The following is a 16,909-nucleotide window of genomic DNA, read 5'->3' as shown; positions in this document are numbered from 1 at the left end:
AACATAAGCATTTGAGGACCCTCCTTTAAAACAAGAATGAATTGAGCCCTCAAGCGGCTTATCCTCTAAATAAATTTAAAATTAATTACATTATGTGAAATTAACTTATGGAAATGGCATGGAATAATGGTTTGAGTTAATTATTTTCTTCTTTTCCCCCCTCCACTATCTATGTGAAGGGGACGCACGTCGCGGATGACGTGACGACGCAGTAACGTAACGTACGTAGTGTGTCAAATGGAAGAGGTTCTACGGAGAAGAAAACAACAGAAGTTTGGGGAATGTATTCCGCCGCGGTGTGTGTGTGTAAACATGTGTCGTTGAACTTATCCGACATTATGGCGAATAGAAGCGATTAAAACACAATAAAACGAAGCGGGCTACGCCGCCATTGTGCATAAACCTCTGCTCTGGACCCGGAGACAACTGGTATGTCGGTTAACATCCAGCAGAACAACGTTTGACTGTTGTGGCGAGGATTTCCACCTGTCGCGCCCGCACTGGTGACCCGTGGAAGTATGTGACTGCAGGCGGCGCTGTTTTACCCCAGAGGTGAGAGGGGAAACGCTTTGGGTTCCAGGTTATTTGTTATAATAATATATTTATAATATATTGATCACAGTTACGAGAGTCATCTGTGGAGAAATAGAAATAGTGTCAATGTTGATCTAGTACTGGATAGCCCACATCAATATGGGGTCCTTGGGGGGGTTCCAGGGGGTCCCACATCAGTGGTTCTCAATATGGGGTCCTTGGGGGGGTTCCAGGGGGTCCCACATCAGTGGTTCTCAATATGGGGTCCTTGGGGGGGTTCCAGGGGGTCCCACATCAGTGGTTCTCAATATGGGGTCCTTGGGGGGGTTCCAGGGGGTCCCACATCAGTGGTTCTCAATATGGGGTCCTTGGGGGGGTTCCAGGGGGTCCCACATCAGTGGTTCTCAATATGGGGTCCTTGGGGGGGTTCCAGGGGGTCCCACATCAGTGGTTCTCAATATGGGGTCCATACAACAGCTGATTGAAAATAGAGCTCACCTGTTGCAACAAGCTGCTATAAATAAATGCATTGCATACATTACAACAAATACATAAACTATTTGCTATTTTCAAGACGTTTTGATGAATACATAAATAAAATATTACATTTTTGGAACATTTTAACAACACAAATCTAGGGAGGGCGGAGGGCTCAGATCTCAAAAGTTTGAGATCTGAACTTATGTATAGAGTTATGAAAACAAATAAAAAAAATCTAATAACTATAATAGTTATCATGTTACATTATTATATTTAAACATTATAGTACTTGGATAATAATATACCTTATATATATGATATCAGGATATTATATTATCATGTTATATTATGATCTATTTATTACCTATTATTATACATCCATGGATTATGCATTCGACGACAGTGAACTGAGTATACAGTGACCTCTGCTGGGCTCACATAATTCTATAGGGGTACCAATTCCGGTGTAACCTCGCCACTAACTGCTACGCTGCTAAGCGTTTCCTAGCCCTAAAGCTGTCAAAATAAAGCTGTCTGTTTATAAATCAGTGCTTCTCAAAGTCCCCCCTCCCTGAGTCCTCCCCACCGGTAACCACGTTTGAACTGGGGACCCCCCACCGCCCTGACAAGCACTGGAAATTGTAGGAGTTGAGGCATTAGATTGATATAGTTTGACTGAGTTCCACAGATCTAAATATTGTGGGAAAATAACCGATCTACAAGCTCACAGGTTGTGAGCTTGTACATCCGGAGACAACTGATATTATGTGAGCTTGTAGAGCAGCTATCTTTTTCCACAATCTTGTCTTGTGCCTCTTTCTTTCTTAGATAATATTTGACAGTTTGGCCAATGCCTTATATATATGGTATAGAGGCCCATAGTTTATTGATTACTGTTGACACAAATGGTGTTGTTGTTATAGAGGTAATACACATGTCTTAAACGTCCTTAAATTGTCACTTTAGAAATGTGCTTCAGTTAACCTGTAAACACTTGTACTGGTTTGTTTACTGTTGACGGAGAAAACAATGTTGCACATCAAGAAAATGATTTGCATTTTGGTCTTTCATTCTCACATGTATGCAAATTCCGTAGTGTTGCAATGATGTGTATAATATGTGTGTATTGCACCCATCCAGAGGTGCCAACAGTGTCCTTAGTCCAATAAAGCACCCATAGGTGCAGGGCAAAATGTCTTTACTGTATTCTTTTGATCGTAGAACTGTAACAGTCTGAATGTAAACTCGGCAGACACACATGCAACTTTTGCAGTCTTCAATGCGATCAATAGAGCTCATAATCGATGACTTTTATTGTAAGCGACTTTGGGCGGCGTTGTTCTGTTAAAGTTGCTTGCAAATATTGGTATAGTTGTGATTTATTACTTACTTGACTTAAGCCCTTTGCTCCTCTATAGGGTGCATAGGCCGTTGACAAATGTCCTCCATTTGCAGTTGAGATTTATGGGTGCTTGCTAATGTTTCTAAAGTGTATACTGTATAGTTTCTTATTTGGAATTGTTTACTTTGATTGATTGATTCATTGAAGTATTTATTAACAGTTTGTCGAATTACAACTCACTAATGTTGTCTAAACCAGTGGTTTTCTAAAGATTTTCATGTCAAGGAAGGACCCCCATATTAATATGTATAATTTGTCCAGATAATTTGACCCCCATCTGAAAGTGTGTGTGTGTGTGTGTGTGTGTGTGTGTGTGTGTGTGTGTGTGTGTGTGTGTGTGTGTGTGTGTGTGTGTGTGTGTGTGTGTGTGTGTGTGTGTGTGTGTGTGTGTGACGTCAGAGGAAGTGTTTTATTAGTATGTGACAGTGTCGTTATTAGTGTGCTATTGTTATTGTTACACACACACACACACACACACACACACACACACACACACACACATTTTTTCGTCCGCTGGCTAATTAGTGTTAATTTAGGGGTCGTTGACAGGAAACAGTTAACAGGAACCACTGCTATATGTGTCTGTCACTAGTACTTACAGCACAGGAAGTGATGTCACACACAGGAAGGACAGCGTGAACTATAGTGATTAGCGAGGCAGTCGTAGAGGAAACAAATTGTGCTGGTTGTTCAGGTGACACAATGAGAGGTCAAGCATCGGAGGGGGTCAGCATGACCGGTCAGTCACTGAATGGAGCATAAAAACAGCCCACTGAAGTCATAGTGGCTCTAAATAGGTTTAGCTGCAGTCAGTGCCAGTGGCGTGGCGTGCACAGACATTTAGAGGGGCAGGTGCTCAAAGTGAAAAAGGGCACTTTGTGCAGCGTGTGGCACTGGCCTTAATAGTGTGAGAATTATAGATCTTGGGCCTGAATAATATATTAGAAGCCTTTATCAATTCTTGATAAAGGCTTCTTCTAATATATTATTCAATGTCACCATGGTCCACATACTGTACAATCTACAAGCCCACAACACGTCGCATTGTGAGCTTGTAGATCGTAGAAGTGTAAAATCAGCCAGTAGTTTTAGTCAGTGAAAAAAGGTTGTAGACAGACATGTTTTTGAGTGGTCGGTCGGCGGTCCCTGGGTCTGTCCCAGGCTGGGTCCCTGGGTCTGTCCCTGGCTGGGTGGCTGGGTCTGTCCCAGGCTGGGTGGCTGGGTCTGTCCCTGGGTCGGTCCCTGGCTGGGTGGCTGGGTCTGTCCCTGGGTCTGTCCATGGGTCTCTGGGTCTCTGGGTCGGTCCCTGGCTGGGTGGCTGTGTCTGTCCCTGGGTCCCTGGGTCTGTCCCTGGCTGGGTGGCTGGGTCTGTCCCTGGGTCGGTCCCTGGCTGGGTGGCTGGGTCTGTCCCTGGGTCCCTGGGTCGGTCCCTGGCTGGTTCTGTCCCTGGGTCTGTCCCTGGGTCTCTGGATCGGTCTCTGGATCGGTCCCTGGCTGGGTGGCTGGGTCTGTCCCTGGGTCTCTGGGTCTGTCCCTGGCTGGGTCTGTCCCTGGGTCTCTGTGTCTGTCCCTGGCTGGGTCTGTCCCTGGGTCTGTCCCGTTACATTTCACAGAATATATACCACTTTGCATTAAAACAATTGGTTGTGCATAGGCTGCATAGGCACTTGTGAAACTATAGTCTATAGATTTATTTTATGGATGTGGAGGACTGGTGTTGCGCTGTTGTGAGGTCGTGCGGAGATCTGCAAACTCAACATGGTGAACACGCATATAATAATATAAATGAGGGCTGAGGCTGATTAAGTTTGCAAATAACGGCCCATGGGCGCTTATATGGACCGAGGGCGGTTATTTGAAGGAGGCGGTTATTACGCAAAATCTGGTGTCAAAACCTGGGCTGTTATTAGGTGCTGGGCGGCTATTTGAGCATGGGCTGTTATTTGGTAATATACGGTATGTTTATTTTCTCAGCTGCTGTTGCTAGTCATGGCTGCCAGTTCCCACATGATGTTGTGTGGGAGTCCAGACTGCTCCAGACTGTACTGAATAACTGCTAGCTTGCATAATGTCTTGAGGCTAGGACTGAAGTCTACGACATACAGGTCACCTGGTCTGTTGTCTGCTTCAAAGATGATGACACGATCTCCCACCATGCAACAGCACATGTTCGTCATCCCATGTGGGCTTTTCCCCTTGGGCTCATTCTTCTTCCAGGAGAAGGTTTCTGGGTTGAATGTCCACAGATCATTGAAGTAATGGTCATTGTTATAAGTACAGCCACCAAATATGTACAGCTCTCCATTGTAGGTAAAGGCTGATTGACCCCAGCGTGCTTCTGGAAGAAGCTGTGTAGAAGGTGTGTTCATCAAGTCGTTGGTCTCTGTGTCAAACACTCTGATGGTGTCGTGGTACTGACCCAACCAGAAGCCCCCAAATACAAACATCTTTGTCCCGATGATGGTGGCAGAGTGACAGTGTGAAACAGGAGGTGGAGTTCCTCTGGTGCTGATTAAATACCAGACCATTGTGGTGGTGTCCAACTTGTAGATGTCATTAGTGGGTGCAGTCTGGTTCCATCCTCCATGGATAAATATGACCTTCCCCAAGACACAGGCTGAGTGGTATCTCCTCCCCTCTGGAACGGTCCCAGAAACCTGTGGTTTGAACCATCTGTGGGCATCTACATCAAATGCATAAAGATGGTTGTAGTACTCATGTGTATAGTTTTTGAAGGCATTATAACCTCCCCAGAGGTAGACAGTATATTCTATCAGCACAGCTGTGTGACCAGAGCGCCTGGAGGGAACCTCAAGGTGAGGTTCTCCTGTTCCAGGGGTCCCTGGGGTCAACGTCCTCCAACATAAAGACGCTGTGTTGAAGACTTGTACTTCAATGTGATCTCGTGTCCTCTGGTTTACGTCTCCTCCAAAGCAGTAGATCTCGTGTCCGACCACCACAGCAGCCTGGTCCTTCCTATGGTCTCCTTCCAGATGTATCGTCCAGTGAAACATTTCACACAGCAGCTCCACCGTCAATGAGTGTTGACAACTAACTTACAGACTAACTTGTTAGGATGAATGCAGCTCAGGTCCCCTTGTTGCAAATCACTAACCGATGTTTAGTGCATCGCACTGTTATTTATAAAGAACAATGATATGGTTGTGATGTCATTCCATGATTACGTCATATTGCAAGATAGCTATTGGCTAAAGACAATACTGCTGTCAATACTATGACGTCATTCCTCCATATTTGGGCATGGAGATGAATAAACACAGACAGGCAACATCCGGAACCGGACTGTTTGTGAGGAAGTGGACTGGCATGAATAGGAAATGCCTCAAAACCACTCCACACCTAATCAAAACAAAGAATGCAGCTGCTCTGTTCTCCCAGCAAACTGGGTGGCTAGGCTAGCTAGTTTCTTGGGACATTTGTGGTTGTAGTGACTACATCTGTCATTAAAAAAATATATGTTTTTTTTCAGCCATTTTATTAGTTTTAAGGGTAACAGTTGTATAATTGCAATATTACACTCGAGGGTGTGGTTTAACGTGATTATTGCCACTTCAGTGATGCTTGCGGAATTCGACTACGTCTCGTTCCTGACCGCATCCCTGTCGTGGCAATAATCTCGGGGGGGGGACACTGGGGAGACACTGGGGAGGCACTCGGGGGGACACTGGGGAGACATTAGGGAGACACTGGGGAGGCACTCAGGGGGACACTGGGGAGACATTGGGGAGACACTGGGGAGGCACTGGGGAGACATTGGGGAGGCACTCAGGGGGATACTGGGGAGGTACTCAGGGGGACACTGGGGAGGTACTCAGGGGGACACTGGGGAGGCACTCAGGGGACACTGGGGAGGTACTCAGGGGACACTGCAGGGGAGGTACTGGGGAGCCACTGGGCAGACACTGGGGTGGCACTGGGGGAGGCACTGGGGAGGTACTGGACATTTCATATCACACACACACACCATGATTCACTAGCCCCCTAAAGAAATGCCAACAACATTGTGCAGGAAACCCTGGGGTCTGTCCCTGGCTGGGTGGCTGGGTCTGTCCGAGCACGAAAATAGCGTTTTAGCGTTTGTTCACCCCCAAGTGTCACTGTTGCACAGCCTAACACAGACACAGACACACACAGGCCAGGGAGGAGGGCTTGTACAGTACAGTACAGTACAGTACAGTACAGTACAGTACAGTACAGTACAGTAACATTCACTTCAGACGGGTCAGATTCTTCTGTGATAGTATTGGTCGACGAAATCAACACTAACGTTAACGTGAAGTCCACATACCAGCTCTGACAGTGGGATAAATAAAACCGCTTGTGAAAACGGTTCCTCCGGATCCCAAGCCGACCCATATTGTGGGCCCAGACTCCAGTAATATGACTTTAATTTACATTTGACAATGTCCAGAACCACCGACTAATGAATGAATGAATGCATTTTATTTATATACTGTAGCACCTTTCCAAACATAAAGTTACAAAGTGCTTTACAGACAGGTTAGAAACTACAATCAAAAACATCAGAAATAACAAAGCATAGAATCAACAAACATCAAGGAAACAATAAATAAATATATACATACACATATATGTATACATATACATACACATAGGCCTACATATACACACATAAGTAAAACTGAATTAAGAAAAGCATTTGACATACAGGTGTGTGTGACTAAAAACAAGGAAGGGGGGAAGCAGAATGTTGTGACCTGTTGAATGTGGTGACCTTGATGATCCGGATCCAATGAAAACATGGTAGTTTTGTTTGTTTGTCTGCACGAGCTTCTGTGGACACAGAACGCTGAGTAACGCCTCCTCTGTCCATATCGAGCTGTTGTTTGTTTACCCCCCCCCCCAGTGAAAACATTATGCACTTAACTTCTTCACTGCTGTTCGGGAAGAAGAAAGAAACCTCGTATCTCAAAAGTATCAAAACAAAAAGCCATGTTTACCTCTCACACGCCACGCTTGTTTTCAGCCAAAAATGTCTGTTTGAAAATGACAGTTTTCTGAAAAAGCTATGTTTCTGTGTCAGTCGTTCTTCGATTTTTCAAAAATAGCAGACCTATGAGCTTGTAGATCTGCTATTTTTCAATAGCTAAAGCATAACATAATGCCAAAACTTTTTGTGTTTTAAGCATTATGTTATACTTTTAGCTATTTTTGAAGAATCGTGAAAATGTGGTGTAAATATTTGAATATATATTCTTTCAGAGCGAACGTTTTTAACTCAAATCTTTGCTTCTGGGGGGGGGGTCCTTGGAACAACATATTTTCAGACCAAATACATATAACCTTGACATGAACATGTTTGAGAACGACTGACATAGAAACAGGGTAACGTTTTTAGACATTTGTAGAATCGTTCCCAGGTCAAATTGGGTTATAGTTTAATTGATCGAAAACGGTTCTATCATTGTGTGGTTTTCTGTGCTGTCTGCGCGTGCATGTCGCAGAGGAACGTACATGGCATGAATGCATTATAAACTAAATGACTCTTTCAATGTCGTCCTTCTGTTGACTGAGACTAAAAAGCTTGTAGATCTGCTATTTTTTTAAGTCTTGAAAATGTGGCGCAAATCTTTTAATATATATATTCTTTCACAGTGAACGTTTTTAACTCAAATATTTGCTTCTGGAGGGGGGGGGGGGGGGGTGGTCGGGGGGGGTCCCTGGCGGTCCCTGGCTCCCTGCTCTGGAACAACATATTTTCAGATGGGAGTCGGTACAGATAATTCTGGGGGCCCTTGTTGACATGAAAAAGGTTGAGCACCACTGACATAGAAACAGGTTTTTCTGAAAACTGTCATAATTTAGAAGACATTTTGTACAATCTGGTGTCGGGTCTAATTATGGGTTAATGGGTTACTGTAAATATACAATGTTTTTCAGGCAAAGGAGCCTTATCTGAGACCCCTTTTCCACCGGTTGATTCTCAATGGGAACCGGTTCAGTTCTTTTTGGTTCTTAGTCCATGAGCCAGAGCTCCAAAATTGGTGGGGAAAACTAGATCTATATTAAATTGTTTCTAGGATTTCCAACATTCCAACATTTATCTAACATTTTCAAGATTTTAAATGTTTTAGTCTCCAAAATTGGTGGGAAAAACTAGACCTATATTAAATTGTTTATAGGATCAATACAAGTGAATTAATACATGATAACCCTTCCACATAAGTAGCTTTTTCATATTTTTGATTATTTTGCATATTTTCCTACATAATACCTAATTTACATATTTAAAAATGTAAAATTTGTAATACAATAAATCGTCTTCGTGAAGTACTCAACTGGGGAAGTGTTGTGGTGATAACAATCTAATATTATAGGTATGGTTTCGCCCACTCAATTCATAATTAACACGCTCGAAATTTGGAGATCTGGCTCATGGACTAAAAACCAAAAATAACTGAACCGGTTCCTATTGGGAACCAACTGGTGGGAAAGGGGCCTGAGAGAGAGATGAAGCAGGGACCCCCATCTATAGCTGAGAGAGAGATGAAGCAGGGACCCCCTCTATAGCTGAGAGAGAGATGAAGCAGGGACCCCCTCTATAGCTGAGAGAGAGATGAAGCAGGGACGCCCTCTATAGCTGAGAGAGATGAAGCAGGGACCCCCTCTATAGCTGAGAGAGATAGATGAAGCAGGGACCCCCTCTATAACTGAGAGAGAGATGGAGGGACCCCCTCTATAGCTGAGAGAGAAATGAAGCAGGGACCCCCTCTATAACTGAGAGAGAGATGAAGCAGGGACCCCCTCTATAGCTGAGAGAGATGAAGCAGGGACCCCCTCTATAACTGCCATCTGTGTAGCCTTTCTTTCCACTGAGGCTGTTTTACTCACTTTTCTTTCTTTACCGCTTTGTTTCACTGGAGCATTATCTATCATTCAATCAATCAATCAATCAATCAATCAATCTCTCCATTGAAAGCTTCGTCACAAGAAATGGAGGGACTTCTTTCTTTCTTTCTTTCTTTCTTTCTTTCTTTCTTTCTTTCTTTCTTTCTTTCTTTCTTTCTTTCTTTCTTTCTTTCTTTCTTTCTTTCTGTCATTAATAACACCAAATGTTGAATGGGGGATTGATTCCTGTGGACCACAACATATTTTCAGATGGGCGTCGGCAGCCAAATACACATTCATCTAAGGGTCCTTCACGCATGTCAAACTGGAGGTCCTTTTAGGGGGTCCTTCACGCATGTCAAACTGGAGGTCCTTGAAATGCAACAGTCACTGATCCACTGAGGAGGAAGAGAGCACATACATGTGCAAAGTATTCCAAACACAGCAATATTTGTTATTGAACTCTGCCCCCCTGTGTGTGTGTGTGTGTGTGTGTGTGTGTGTGTGTGTGTGTGTGTGTGTGTGTGTGTGTGTGTGTGAGTGTGTGAGTGTGAGTGTGTGTGTGTGTGTGTGTGTGTGTTAAACAAACTGTGGCCTGTGGTTCAGTGTCTCTCTTAGACCAGATGAACTGTGTGCTCCTACCGTGTGTGCGTGCCGTGCACGCACTTAACTGTGTTCCTGTGTTCATGTGATAGAACTGTGTGCTCTTACCTCTGCTCCCTTCAAAGTCCAATCAGGGGTGTACGTATGTATGTGTGCGTGCGTGCGTGCTACGGCGGGGCATTGACCTTTGACCTACGTTGTCAGTGGACAAACAGCATCCCCAACACACAGACAGAAGAGGGTACAGACGTCCCACAGGTCAGCCATGTTGGGAGGACGTCCCACAGGTCAGCCATGTTGGAGGGACGTCCCACAGGTCAGCCATGTTGGGAGGACGTCCCACAGGTCAGCCATGTTGGGAGGACGTCCCACAGGTCAGCCATGTTGGGAGGACGTCCCACAGGTCAGCCATGTTGGAGGGACGTCCCACAGGTCAGCCATGTTGGAGGGACGTCCCACAGGTCAGCCATGTTGGAGGGACGTCCCACAGGTCAGCCATGTTGGAGGGACGTCCCACAGGTCAGCCATGTTGGAGGGACGTCCCACAGGTCAGCCATGTTGGGAGGACGTCCCACAGGTCAGCCATGTTGGAGGGACGTCCCACAGGTCAGCCATGTTGGAGGGACGTCCCACAGGTCAGCCATGTTGGGAGGACGTCCCACAGGTCAGCCATGTTGGGAGGACGTCCCACAGGTCAGCCATGTTGGAGGGACGTCCCACAGGTCAGCCATGTTGGAGGGACGTCCCACAGGTCAGCCATGTTGGGAGGACGTCCCACAGGTCAGCCATGTTGGGAGGACGTCCCACAGGTCAGCCATGTTGGGAGGACGTCCCACAGGTCAGCCATGTTGGAGGGACGTCCCACAGGTCAGCCATGTTGGGAGGACGTCCCACAGTTCAGCCATGTTGGGAGGACGTCCCACAGGTCAGCCATGTTGGAGGGACGTCCCACAGGTCAGCCATGTTGGGAGGACGTCCCACAGGTCAGCCATGTTGGGGGGACGTCCCACAGGTCAGCCATGTTGGGGGGACGTCCCACAGGTCAGCCATGTTGGAGGGACGTCCCACAGGTCAGCCATGTTGGGAGGACGTCCCACAGGTCAGCCATGTTGGAGGGACGTCCCACAGGTCAGCCATGTTGGAGGGACGTCCCACAGGTCAGCCATGTTGGAGGGACGTCCCACAGGTCAGCCATGTTGGAGGGACGTCCCACAGGTCAGCCATGTTGGAGGGACGTCCCACAGGTCAGCCATGTTGGGTGTACGTCCCACAGGTCAGCCATGTTGGGAGGCCAAACAGGAACCGGATGTTCTATGAAATACATTTGAGTCAATGAGAGCTGGCCGAAAAACCAGCTTCTGATTCTGAACAAACCTTTTCGGGACCTTTTTTGTCAGTTAATCACTTCAGGTCGGGAACATAAAAGAAGACATATCACAGGTTTGTTTTCTAATAACTTGGTTTTTTTATGTGCACACAGTGCACACTCAATATATACAGTATGTGTCGTCTCTGGCCCTTCATGGCAGTATCGTGAGATAGCAGGCCAACGGCCGAAAAGTGGGTGGAGGAACGTCGCCCGAAAAAGATAAAAAAAATTCATCTTTTCACCCGATAGCGGGCGATAAGGTGACGTGTCACCCAATGCTCGCCCGCTGTTAAAACGCACTGCAAGCGACACAGCAGAGAAACAATGTGTGAAACTGTATGTATTTGAAGTTTTCCTGGGCAGACTAGTATTTAAGAAAGGTTGCGGTCGTTCAGAACTAGTGTTTGTTCATAAGCTGGTCCACCTGACTTGGCCCTCACTGCCTCCCAATATATTCCACGGCTGCCGGCCGGTCGAAAAGGACGTAGAAGTCTGTACCTTTCTTTTTATTTTACTTGATAATATATAGCAGATCAAGCTCGCAACTCAAACTTGAAATGTTGTGCATTTTTTGTGGAACTCTTTAGAACAGAAACGGAAAACCGTCGTACATGAATTCACTTTTGTGGAGCTGCAAATTCACTAGTAGCACTTAAACCGTGTGTGTACTTGATACAACGGACCTGCGAAGAACACATTTGGTACGCTCTAATTTCACTCGACACAAAGTTAGTTAAAGTTATTTAGACTGGTATGTTCATTGCTTACGTGGTATCCTATGGTTTCAATGTACAAGATTATTTTTCATAGTATATTGGTTAGACTGATGGTAGATTCTTACTGAGGCACTACACTGCCTCTCTCTCTGTGACTGTGTACTGTGTTTGTTTACCTTGCTTATTGTAAGTCACCCTGGATAAGCGCGTCTGATAAATGCCTATCGTTGTACATTGAATTTGAGAAAGCCCCTGATGTAGTTGACCACCAGCGACTGTACTGTATGTGTCCTCTGTGAACTGCCCATTGTTGCTTGGCTGTCTGTCAGTCAGTGTGCAGCAGAGTCAGCAAATGCTTTTCCTTCACAGCTGAACTCGGACCCGAAAATAGCGATCACACAACAAGCTCCAATACTGATACACACCGTGGACACACAGTGGACAGGATGAGCTATCTGCACAGTTTACAATGTAGGCATTTATCAGACGCTCTTATTTATAATAACTAAGCAAGGTAAACGGTAACACATATACATTAAATGCAGAGACACAGTTTAGTCACTACAGACATTTCCACAGTTCTTTACGTATTTTACACAATTGTTTTTAAAGTATTTTCAGCAATGAAATAATACTATTTTGGTCGGTAGATCTTGTCATTTCAAAAGTAGTTCTAGTGAAACAAATACAAAGAATGTGGGGACCCCTGGTGTAGTGCCTCAGTTAACTAGGATCTCCAGTAAACCAAGAACATGGCATCAGTCCACTAACTTTAATCCATTTAGACCCGAGGCCTGTCCGAGGATCTCTTCTAGACGGTTTTCTGAAAGTATGTTTCGATATTAGTGGCGCTCGACCTTGTTCATGTCAAGGACCCCCAGAATGATCTGTATTTGGCTGTGGACCACCATCTGGAAATATGTTGTTCCAGGGACAAAGATTTGAAAACCTCGATTACACACGATTACAATCAAACATTGGTAATCTGTACATTGAAACCTAGCATCTGTTTAAATCACATGCTATCTAATTTACATTTTTGCATTTTACATTGTGGTCAAGAGACAAGAGACAAGCCTTACTGGCAAAAACATCTGTACCGTCTAGGACTGGGCAATTAAACGGGGCATTATCGAACCCAAAATTGATCTGAGGACATGGTTCTCAGAAACCCATGGCTTGTGCACTCCGGGTAAAGAACCAGTGTTTTTGTGCTACTTTTAGAAGAGGGGGGACGGCTGACACCCCATAAGGAAAGTGTGCACACGTGTGCGGACACTCACTATAAAACATGCAGAAGTGTGGGTTATTGACAAGTCAAAAAACATATTTTTGCCACAAAATCATTTTAGGTTTGAGAGAAGCGGGGTATTCCGCTCCCCCCCCTCCCCCCCACTAAACGAGACTGTGCCACAGGTGAACGAGTTTCAGTATCTCGCTTTCTTGTTCACGAGTGAGGAGGACGGAGCACGAGATCAACCAAATGCACCATGTACACACTCAGATTTAGTGTTTTTTTACTCCATTCTGTCACTCCAGCTCTTTAGTAAACCGAAATGAAATGTTCAGGTGGGTTACACATTTCATCCAATCAGGAGAGCTTGTTGATTGACGATTTCTATTATTTGTATTACTATTTTGAAAGCGTAAAGTTATACAATATGCCATGTCATTTCTTATAAGTTATTTGTCATATCTTGGTCAGTCTTTAAGAAGCCTAAAAGCCAAACCGAAATGCTATTTGTATTTACAAATACCAAAAGCACAATTAAAAAAAGTTAATCACAATTATTTGTGTGACAATTCATGCTCAAGTTAAATGTCATGATAGTGAGGCCTATAGTTCAGTGTAGTCTCTCTCTCTCATGCGCCCACACACACACTCCGACAGAAGTAGGGTAAAGGCTTTATGTAAAGGTCAAAGGTCAATGTGCTGTGTGATCAACAGCAGAACGACACCAGACACCCTGGAACCAGCGACAGGTGTCTCTCTCCCTCTGGGCACACTGTAGCGGACAGCCACGGGCAGAAGAAGCTGTGTTTTACGTAATTTCCGAGTATTTAGACAGCTGGTGGATGGAAAAGAAGCTCCACCTAGGCTCCACGGCTGACTGCCGCAGCTGACTGCCGCGACGGACAGATTCCCGGAAACACTCTCCTCCGTGGCAGTCAGCCGTGGAGGTGGAGCTTCTTCTCCATCCACCAGCTGTCTAAAAACTCGGAAATTACCTAAAACACAGCTTCTTCTGTCCGCGGCTGTCCGCTAAAGTGTGCCCATGTTGTAGTATTGTTTTGTAGTCGACAGGCAGGAACAACAGGCCTCAAACCGATAAAAGCTACAGGCTACGAGAGCTTTTATTGAGAAAAATCGGTTTGAGTGAAAAGGAAGTTTCCGCCTGTTGTTCCTGCCTGTCGACTACAAAACAATACTACAACATGACGTAACGATATCATCCGCTCCCGACAGGATCATATACCCTAAATTAAATGGTGCCCAGGCTACCCCTACACAGGTCTGAGTGTTTTGGTACCATTTGTACACTCAGAGCTATTGGGTTCCATTTGTACACTCTCAGAGTTATGGGGGTCCTTGGTGATACTGGTACTGGGGAGGCACTTGTCAGCAGGGAGTGTTGGGCGGGAGGAGTAGTAGGAACTACGAAGGGGGCTCCTCACAGAATGTTCTCCCGTTGGGGGCTCCTCACAGAATGTTCTCCCGTTGGGGGCTCCTCACAGAATGTTCTCCCGGTGGGGACTCCTCACAGAATGTTCTCTCCCGGTTGGGGCTCCTCACAGAATGTTCTCTCCCGGTTGGGGCTCCTCACAGAATGTTCTCTCCCGGTTGGGGCTCCTCACAGAATGTTCTCCCGTTGGGGGCTCCTCACAGAATGTTCTCTCCCGGTTGGGGCTCCTCACAGAATGTTCTCCCGTTGGGGGCTCCTCACAGAATGTTCTCCCGGTTGGGGCTCCTCACAGAATGTTCTCTCCCGGTTGGGGCTCCTCACAGAATGTTCTCTCCCGGTTGGGGCTCCTCACAGAATGTTCTCCCTTTGGGGGCTCCTCACAGAAATGTGTGTTGGGAGGAATTAATTGTAATACAGACTGAATTATTGGGCAGAAAAAAGGGGTGTCGAATGTTGCCGTTGGCGTTGCCCCATTTTGTGCCGCTCTCCGTTTCGTGCATCTTCTCGTCTTTGCATTGACTTTGTATGTAATCTCGCCGCTCTACTTACAGGTCTGAACACAGCTCTTTCAGCGCCACCTGGTGGTCACCAGTTTAGGCTTTGAGTGCCAATTCTCCCATTATAACAAAAGAAAGAATCTGTAATTCTATTATGCATGTAATGTGCATGTCATCACCTGTACACCAGATTAGAGGAATTTTCAAAATATGGATATATAAAAAAAAAAAGATAATTTATATTATCTTTTTTTTTTTAATATTATAAATTATATTATATTATAATTAAAAATAATAATAATATATCTATATATTTTTTGAATTCCCAAGGGAAGACGTCTTGTTGTCCGTGGCATCCGGTACATAATTGGCAATTAGACGTCTTGACGTTTATGGCTCTTAAACTGAGTATATATTTTTACGGAGCCTTTTTGTTCCCCCTACAGGCCGGTGATGCGGTTGCTATGAGGACGGCGGACGGCTGAGTAGCGCTGCGGTGCGGCGGGGGGGGGGAGGGGCTTAACGCAGCGACCATGGATGCCACGCCCCCCACCAGCAACAGCACCCGGGGGGGTGTAGTAGTACTAGTAGCAGCCCAGGGGGGGGCAGCAGAGGACCCCCTGGTAGAAGAAGACCCCCTGCTGGAGAGACAGAGGAGGAGGCCGCGCCATGCTCGCAGAGGAGGAGGAGGAGGAGGGTGCCTCGTCAACGGGACCTCCCACATCAAGGAGGTGCACAGGAGAGGAGGAGGTGAGGGGAGCCCTGCCGCCAGCATCACGGTTTAACCCATTTAGGCCTGAGGACGATTCTACAAATACCTTCTTTTTTTCAGAGAACAGTTTTCTGAAAAACCTTGTGTGGCGGACCCCGATCTGAAAATATGTTGTTCCAGGGACTCCCCCCAGAAGCAAAGATTTTAGTTAAAAACGTTCACTCTGAAAGAATGTATATTCAATGATTTGCAAAAAAATAGAAGATCTACAAGCTCGTAGTGCGGCACTCGGTCAATAGCTAAAGTATAACATAATGCTTAAAACACCAAAAGGGGTTCCCGCCAAGAATGGGTTAACATCGGTGGTTCTGATCTAACCACCTAAAAAGCGTCCACCTAAAAACGGCCAGAATCCTCACGTGCACGCACGCACACAGTCTTTATTTGCATTATGGCTCATAATCTGCTCAAAATGCGATATCCGGGGCTTGATTAGAGCTTAATTTGACTTAGATATGCCAAAACATATGATGGCACGGACCGTTCACTTCCATCGCTGTGCTGTAAAATGGCCTTTTGTGTGTCCTTTTTATATTTTTTAGAAAGAATATAATAAATATCCAGTCACTAAAATACAGCATGAAACGACAAATGCTTGTAGATTGGCCATAATATTATTACATTATATATTTATTTATTTTGATTATTGGTATTGTTACGTTTTTTGTCATACTGTATCTGCTCCGTGCAACTTTTGTTTAAAACGCCCTGAAATCCACACAATTAAACCGTCATCGCAATAGCAATTAATCGTCAAGAAAAAGGTCATTATCGTGACTGACAGCCCCAATCGTAAATTCGATATTAATTTGTTTCGTTTTTTTATGCCAGATTTAGCTACTAAGTCTGTGAACTATTAGCCTAGCCGCTTAGCCGGCTCTGCTCTGCCAAAAGTGGAGTCTTGGCAGTCATGGGTTGAGGTCATTTGAGAACGGCTAGGTGTGCCGTCATGCTCATTTGAGCATGGCTGGAGAGCCTATTT

The 16,909-nt window shown here is 45.4% G+C and overlaps 1 protein-coding gene across 1 annotated transcript in view; it reads left to right on the top strand.

Moving 5' to 3' along the window:
- Window positions 1-16,909, top strand: part of LOC310863619 (uncharacterized protein) — a 265,965-nt gene that overhangs the window by 12,037 nt on the left and 237,019 nt on the right. The window lies entirely within an intron of this gene.

This window comes from Protomyctophum parallelum (assembly GCF_964188405.1).
Source record: "Protomyctophum parallelum genome assembly, chromosome: 8".
Taxonomy (NCBI): domain Eukaryota; kingdom Metazoa; phylum Chordata; class Actinopteri; order Myctophiformes; family Myctophidae; genus Protomyctophum; species Protomyctophum parallelum.
This window is presented reverse-complemented; position numbering and strand designations above follow the sequence as displayed.